The sequence below is a fragment of the Pinus tabuliformis genome, chromosome 2_2 (genome assembly GCF_031772625.1).
Source record: "Pinus tabuliformis cultivar Carrire ecotype Pingquan chromosome 2_2, CPIR1, whole genome shotgun sequence".
Classification (NCBI taxonomy): Eukaryota; Viridiplantae; Streptophyta; class Pinopsida; order Pinales; family Pinaceae; genus Pinus; species Pinus tabuliformis.
In genome coordinates, this window is record NC_142300.1 from 914,008,161 (window position 1) to 914,015,976 (window position 7,816).

At 34.0% G+C, this 7,816-nt stretch overlaps 1 pseudogene; it reads left to right on the forward strand.

The window, feature by feature from the left end:
- Positions 1–3,083: 3,083 nt before the first annotated feature.
- Positions 3,084–4,538, forward strand: LOC149195994 (SUN domain-containing protein 3 pseudogene; annotated as a pseudogene).
- Positions 4,539–7,816: the final 3,278 nt, after the last annotated feature.

Genomic DNA, 7,816 nt, shown 5'->3' on the forward strand with positions numbered 1-7,816 from the left:
TCATCTCTGAATGTTGCTTGACAACTCCATCACGTGCCAAGCCACAAAAGGATCCAACTATCCTTTGTTTGAAAACAGCATTTGGTGTCCACTGACACAATTTTGATGAACGACCACTGGCGTATTTGCTGATGATGATCGCCCATTGGCTGAAGATGTCGAAAAACAACTCAATGTTGCTTTTGCTATGATGAAAGTTGCTCACTGCTGCTTTGGCTGTCGATCGCCCACTGGCGAATTTGCTGATGCTCACTGCTGATGACAAATGCCCACTTGCTGATGAAGATGCCCACTGGCTGATGAAGATGCCCTCTGGCTGCTTCGCTGATATTGTCGAGACTTTCAGTCTGACAACCACTTGTCAATTTCATTGACATTTTCCCCCCTTTGTCAGCTGAAAGGAGAGACAATCTTCTCCAAAATATATTTGAACTCCCCCCTTCAGGTGTAGGAGAGTTTCACTGTTGTACTCCCTCATTCAACTGCATGAGAGTACCATCATCTGTTCACTGCTGGCTGCACTATGTGTTTTGAGGATGAACCACATTAGATGATTCCGACCAATAAATGACAATGTGATTAACCCGAAATGCACTATTTATTATTATTGATAGATCGATTTTTTCAACTTTTTCTTGAGGATGAACCACATTAGATGGTTCGACCAATAAATGACAACGTGATTAACCCGAAATACATTTGCTATTTCAATATGGATCAAAAGAGCCTGAAATCAATGATTATTAATGATGTTATGCCATATTATTGTATATCTAAAGTTTAAACAAGTAATAAGCCTACCTATACATCTATCACTAAAACATCTAGACAAAAAAGAAATAGAAACATTTCTACAAATATGTGATTTCTTTTAAAATCTCATTGCAATTTTTTAATGATTGAGCCAATTACCATGTAAGAAAGTATACTTATTCAAGCATACTCGTAGTTTTGGCGTTTTTGTATGTATATAAGATTCTTTGTTTAAGGGCTACACAAATTGAAATAGTAGAAACTATGATGTGTGAAGTATATATGAAATTTAATTTTTATTTTTATTTTCATATGAAAAAAATAACTTATTTTAATTTGTCAATGTTTAAAAGCTAAAATTAAATAACTTTAAAATATTTTATATTTTTAACATTCATTTTTCACTTAAAATATTTTATATTTTTTAATGTTCATTTGCTAGAACATGATGCATCTATGCTATTTATTTTATTGATAGATCAATTTTTTCAACTTTGTCACGAGGATGAAGCACATTAGATGGTTCGAAACATCAAACAACAAATGAGAATTGATAGATTGATTTTTTTCAACTTTGTCCTAAAGATGAACCACATTAGATGGTTCAAAATGTCAACCGACAAATGAGAGTGCGATTAATCCTAAAAACATTCGCTAAATTACCATGGATCACAAAAACCTTAAATCAATGATTATTAGTGATGTTATAAAATATTATTGTTATATCTAAAGTTTAAACAAGTAATACGCCTACCTATAAATCTATCACTAAAGCATTCAGACAAAAAAGAAATAGAAACATTCCTACAAATATGTGATTTGATTAAAATCTCATTGCAATTTTTGAAACAATTTAGTTACCATGTAAGTGTACCCATTCAAGGGTACCTATAGTTTGCGCATTTAGGCATGTATATAAGATTATTTGTTTAACGTCTATAGAAGTTTGACATAATAGAAATTGTGATGTATGAAGTATATATGATTTTTTTTTCTTATGGAAAAAATAACTTATTTTAACTTATCAATGTTAAAAAGTTAAAATTAAATTAACTCTTCAAATTGAACTTAATCTTTTCTTTGAATTCCTTTCAAATTTGATTCTTCATTTAAACAAATAATAAGCCTGCCTATAAATCTACCACTAAAATATTTAAGTTACCATCAAATTTGATCTTTGATCTAAACAAATAATAAACCTATCTATAAATCTACCACTAAAGCTTCATGATGAAAAACAAATAGAAAAATTTGTACAAAAGTGTAGTCTAACTTATACACTGTAGTTTAATAAAAGTGTCTTTTTATATAAGTTCAAACTTGTAATTTTTTATTGTTTAAAATATATTTTTGAATGCATAAATAGATTAACAACTTAAACTCAAGTTTTTAAAAGTCTATCAAATTTTAGTTAAAAAAGAAAATATCTCAAAATATTATTTTCTATCTATTAGATAAAAAACCATGTCTATAAATTAAACAACTTAAACTTCAGTTTTTAAAAATCTCTACTAAATTTTATTTTATTTAAACTCCAGTTTTTAAAAATCTCTACTAAATTTTATTTTATTTAAACTCCAGTTTTTTAAAATCTCTACAAAATTTTATTTAAAAAAAAAAAAATTCCTAAAATATCCATTTTTTCTCTAACTGAAATACTATTTTACTTATTAAATTAATAGAAAACATAGTGAAAAGATAACATTACAACAATTATATCACATACTTTTTAACTGATTAATTTAATAAAAAGTTATAGTTATCGACGAAAATAAATAAATAAATAAATAGAGCAAAAGCATGGCAGGTGTGCTCTTTTTTATATATAAAAGGTGTATGAATATTATATATATATGTTTTTGCCGTGTCTTTATATAACATTATATGTCGGCAGAAGCAGGGCACGTGTGCTCTTTTATATATAAAAGGGGTTTGAATATTTTATACATAATCCCTTTGATACGGCTAATTATATCCGATTTGCCTTTATAAACGCTTGAGCATGGGGAATGTCCCAGAAGAAACGATGCAGAGATTACGCAAAGCTCGAATGAGAAAAAAACAACCTTTGGACGGAAGCCGATTTTATGTGGTGCTCTGTTTCATGGTTTTTGTTGCAGGGGGCCTTTTCTTTTTCATTAATTCTGCAACTGATAAAACCCGGCAGTCAGTGTATAATCTGAACCTAACATTCAATCGTTATAAAGAGTTTGAAATTCAATTTTTAGGGAACAAATTGGAACATACACGATATTCAGATGACAGTACAGTAGCCATGGGATGGGTAAATACAGAGCCTGGAATAGATTGGTCAGAAAGGTACTAAAGCCATGGTTGCTGAACAAAATTCAAACGTAATTCCTGCATTATTTACTGACGAGCCGAGTAAACCGTCTTTTAATGGTGTTCCTGTTCCTGCACCTGAATCTATGGCAAAATCTATCTCATCCGAAGCTAAAAACCCTAATCTGGTAGGGTTTGATGAATTCAAGAAGAAAACTGGAAATGAAAGGGATCGAAGTAAGAGTGATCAACGTGGAATTATTGCTCACAGGCTTGAACCTGAAGGAATTGAATACAATTATGCTGCTGCTTCCAAGGGAGCCAAAATTTTAGCTCACAACAAGGAGTCCAAAGGTGTTCAAAATATTCTGCAGAAGGACAAAGATAAGTACCTTCGGAATCCCTGCAGTGCAGAGGATAAGTTTGTTGTTATAGGGCTTTCTGATGAAACATTGATTGGTACTGTAGCAATTGCAAATTTTGAACATTATTCATCCAACTTGAAGGACCTAGAGCTTCTGGGTAGTTTAGTTTACCCTACTGATGATTGGATTCTCCTTGGGAAGTATGTTGCAGAAAATGTTAAGCATGTTCAAAGGTTCACTCTAAAGGAGCCTAAATGGGCACGGTATTTGAAAGTGCGATCCCTTAGCCATTATGGTTCTGAATTTTATTGCACTCTAAGTATGGTGGAAGTTTATGGAGTTGATGTTAATGCATATTTGCTTGAAGACTTGATTGCACCTGGGCAACATGGGTTGAGAAATCCTGATTTGTTTACTGTCAGGCCAGATTCTGTGCTAGGTGGAATTGGATTTAATAGTAATGATGAGCATCAGATCCCTTATGTTGGTTTATCAGAAAAACAAGCAGATACTAGATCACAAACTGATATGCCCAAGTTAAAAGAATCAGTACGCTCCAATAGCAATGAGCTTGTTTCCACTATAGAAATTATCAGGCAGCAGGGTGGAAGGGTGGCAGGAGACACAGTTCTGAAGATTTTAATGCAAAAAGTGAAATCTTTGGAATTGGATTTTTCTGTTTTACAAAGATATTTGGAAGAATTGAATGTTCAATATGGTTATCACTTGTCTGATATTGACAAGGGACTAGTTGAAAACACACATTATATAAGGCAAGTTAGGAAAGACTTAAATGATTTGCAATGGCACAAGATTCTGATGGAAAAGGAAATGGAGGAATACAGGTTTTGGAGATCTGCAATTTCAAATAAACTGAATGAATTAGCCACAGAAAATGAATTCCTTAGGTCAGAAGTTCAAAATAACCATTTGCGCTTTCAGCATATGGAGAATAAGGAGAGTGTGATCTTGGTGTTGAGTTTCATTTTTGTGTGCATAGCAATAATCAAACTTAGCCTATGCTGCTTTCTAAAATTACTGAATTTTAGTAAAGTTCAAAATGTGGGTCAGCGAAGTTCAGCTTGGATTTTGTTATTGCTAAGCAGTTGCTTAGTCGCTTTCACTCTTTCCCTGTAAAGAACAATACATACCTTTTTTTTATCCAAAAATATATACACGTCATATTATTATTATTATTTAAAAGTACACATTTTTTTTTTCAATTGAAGAAATCATATACCATTTTTTTTGTATTATTGAAAAATACATATTTTTTTGTATTATCGAAATACATAACTTTGAAATTTGTGGAATGGAAGATGTTAATGTTGTGATCACATACATGTTATCTTTTCAAGAATAAATCTTTGAAATTTGTGGAATGGAAGATGTTAATGTTGTGATCACATACATGTTATCTTTTCAAGAATAAATCAAGTTCCAGTTTCCATGTGAGTATCTCTTTTGTTAAAGCATCAAATATAGTGGTTTGTTTTTTGTGTAAGTAAATTTTAGTTAGTTGTTGATGAGTTTCGTATTGCAACAATAATGTTGTAATTCTTAAGGTTATCAAGATCTAGGTACGTTGTTAATCTTAAGTTGTAAGTAAATTGTAGAAAGGAAATCTACACTAATTGCAAAAATCAACATTCAAGAAGCAAGAAATGTAAAAGCTAAATATTGTTCTAACCAAGCTTCAACTCAACCAAAGTGGTCTTGGAGCATTCATAGGCTATAAATCTACTTTTATCATGAATTCAGAGTGAATGTGGGCCACGAAAGACCTTGACAACAAATTGTTACAAGAGAGTCTTTGTTGATATCGACGTTTGCCAATGAGTCTGTCTTTTGAGTTATGTCACCAAATGACCAAGCAAATCAAATGCAAATGAGATGGGGTAAAATTTGATATTAAGTAGGATGTCCTAGGAATTCAATCCAAGTGGAATCACTAGAAAATGTCCTTGTTAACATGTGCTAAAAATTAGTGAGCTAGTTAACTTACCAAATGCATAACTTGATCAAGTGCAAACGTGATGGGGTAAATTTTGATATTAATTAGGATGTCTTAGGAATCCAATCCAAGTGCAATCACTCAAAAATAATTTTGTTAACGGGTCTAAGGAAAGAAGTTACTGAAGTACTTGGTGGATGAAATAATTTTGAGTCTATAACTGCAAATCTTTCTGTGTTTAGGCAAAGGGGAAGGCTCCCGTTGCTAAGCGTACGGAGACATTGGTAAGTCTGCAGCTGAGTGCGTGGGCCCCTGCAATTGTGTGCGCACGGTCTGGAAAGTTGTTTACTTTCTTTTTGCAATGAAAATCCTAGATACTAAGGAAAGAGAAATGAAATTCTTTCAACATAGGGCAGAGAGCCGACACTAGATGCACTTTTCCTAAATCAATTTTAGCATTCAGTCTAAATGCAAATACACATGCATGTATTGTATTTCAATTTCCTTAATGTGAGAATGACAAAAGAAAACTAAGTATAGATCTGAACTATCTTCTTTCAAAGCGATAGTACTAACAATTTTCTCTTCAAAAAACAAAAGGAAGGCTAAGACGACACCTTACGATTTCGAATTTTAAAATTTCTTTTGACACTTGAAATACTATTAATTCAAATCAAATACAATGGCAAAAGTTTAATCGACTATCTAAAAGAGGAATGCTTTACGACACTCTTTTTCTTGACTGAAAAAGAGTGTCGTAAAGCATTTACGACACTCCTTTGTTGGTTGATGTCATTTACACTTGTCATTCCATCACCAATACTTTTATTCCTTCCCCAACAACCTTTTATATAAAACCAAGCAATCTGATCTAGCATCATCCTCCCAGCATGAAAGTCCTCTTCACCTCATACAAAGTAAGATCACCCAACAATGTCTTGAAAGAGAAACCAACAACACTTCCTTGCAAATTACAAAATTCCAGCCTCTGGATCTCTAGGATGAGGGATCCATATATAGATGTTTGCAGGACAGTGAGTTAGCTTTTGGGATTTTGATTAGTGTCATTTCACTGATAGTTCTTGGTTCCACTTGGAGATTTCATGATCTCTTACTCATCCCTGGGTGAATTCAAAGAGGCAAGTGTCATATGAGCAGTTTCTAGAAGATTCTTTGAGTTTCCACCTAACAAACTGCTTCTGCCATTTGCTTGCTCTCTCTCATCGCACCCTACAGAAGGGCTTTTCAGTATGCATCGCACCCCCCATGTGTAATAGGTGAGATGCATCACACCCTTAGCATGGAGTAGTCTGTATGGTCCAGTTTTGACCAGTTCTGAGCAATGTTTTAATGAGAACTTGTAGGAAATGATGTAATCAGCTGACCTTGTTCCTTTAGGGTATGAAACAACACTTTTAGGTGTTTAGAAGCCCTTGGTTTATGGACATATGTGATTGGGGTTGCAATGCACAAATATGTCTATAATAGTTACCACGTAAAGCATGAGGTCATAAATCTTTTGATGTCGGGTGAAATGCTTTACTATGAGGATCCGAGGTTTTTCAAACTGGAAGGTGACCTGTAATAAGATACAATACAATACATTATCTTCATAATATTTTCATGATCTAGCTGAGGCGGGCATTCCCATGCTCAGCTTTATAAATTCATTTTCATGTACATAAGACAAACAATCGTCTGTGTGGCAGATTGATGATTCTGGTAGAGCCATCATCCCTTAGTTTGGGTGATTATCTGTGCAGCTATGATGTACATTTGATGTCTTTATTTTCCTAAATATATCGCAGCCTGGATGGATGAAACTAGATCCGGGGTCTTCAAACTCGTTCAATCTTCGCCCGAAGTACAAGTCGATCCATGTGAAAATATGTTCTGATGTCGAACATGGAAAGACATCGCCTGATTACCAACCAATGATGTAAGCTATTAACAGGCGCGAGAGGAATCATCGATAATGATAATGACCCTCAAGGTACTGCAGTACAATTCACATGGTGTGAATACATGAGTTGATGTCGAACACCACGTAAAATCTTTCATTCGAAGGCCATTGATGTAAACCTGTCATCGAAAGTGAGAAACTTGCCATTGAGGCATGCAAGCTTCAAAGTACTGAAAGGGTTGTTCCTAAGTCAACTTCTTGGAGAATGAGCTGATGTCGACAAGAAGTGACCCGTCGTAGGAGGGCCTTAATGAATCCCACATCTACGACACAGAACGAAGCAAACTATTTTGTGGAGGTGAAAACGATATGATGATACAAGGTTCAGAGTGACGATCATGAAGAATGGAGAGTGAAGGTATTGCAGCGAATGAGGCGTTAGCTGGGTTGGTGAATTCTCTGAGTGATTTCTCTTGAACATATCAGCGACACTGAAATGGATTGGTAGCGTTAACCCCAAAATGGATGGTACGGCGGACGAATGGTGATATGACCAGT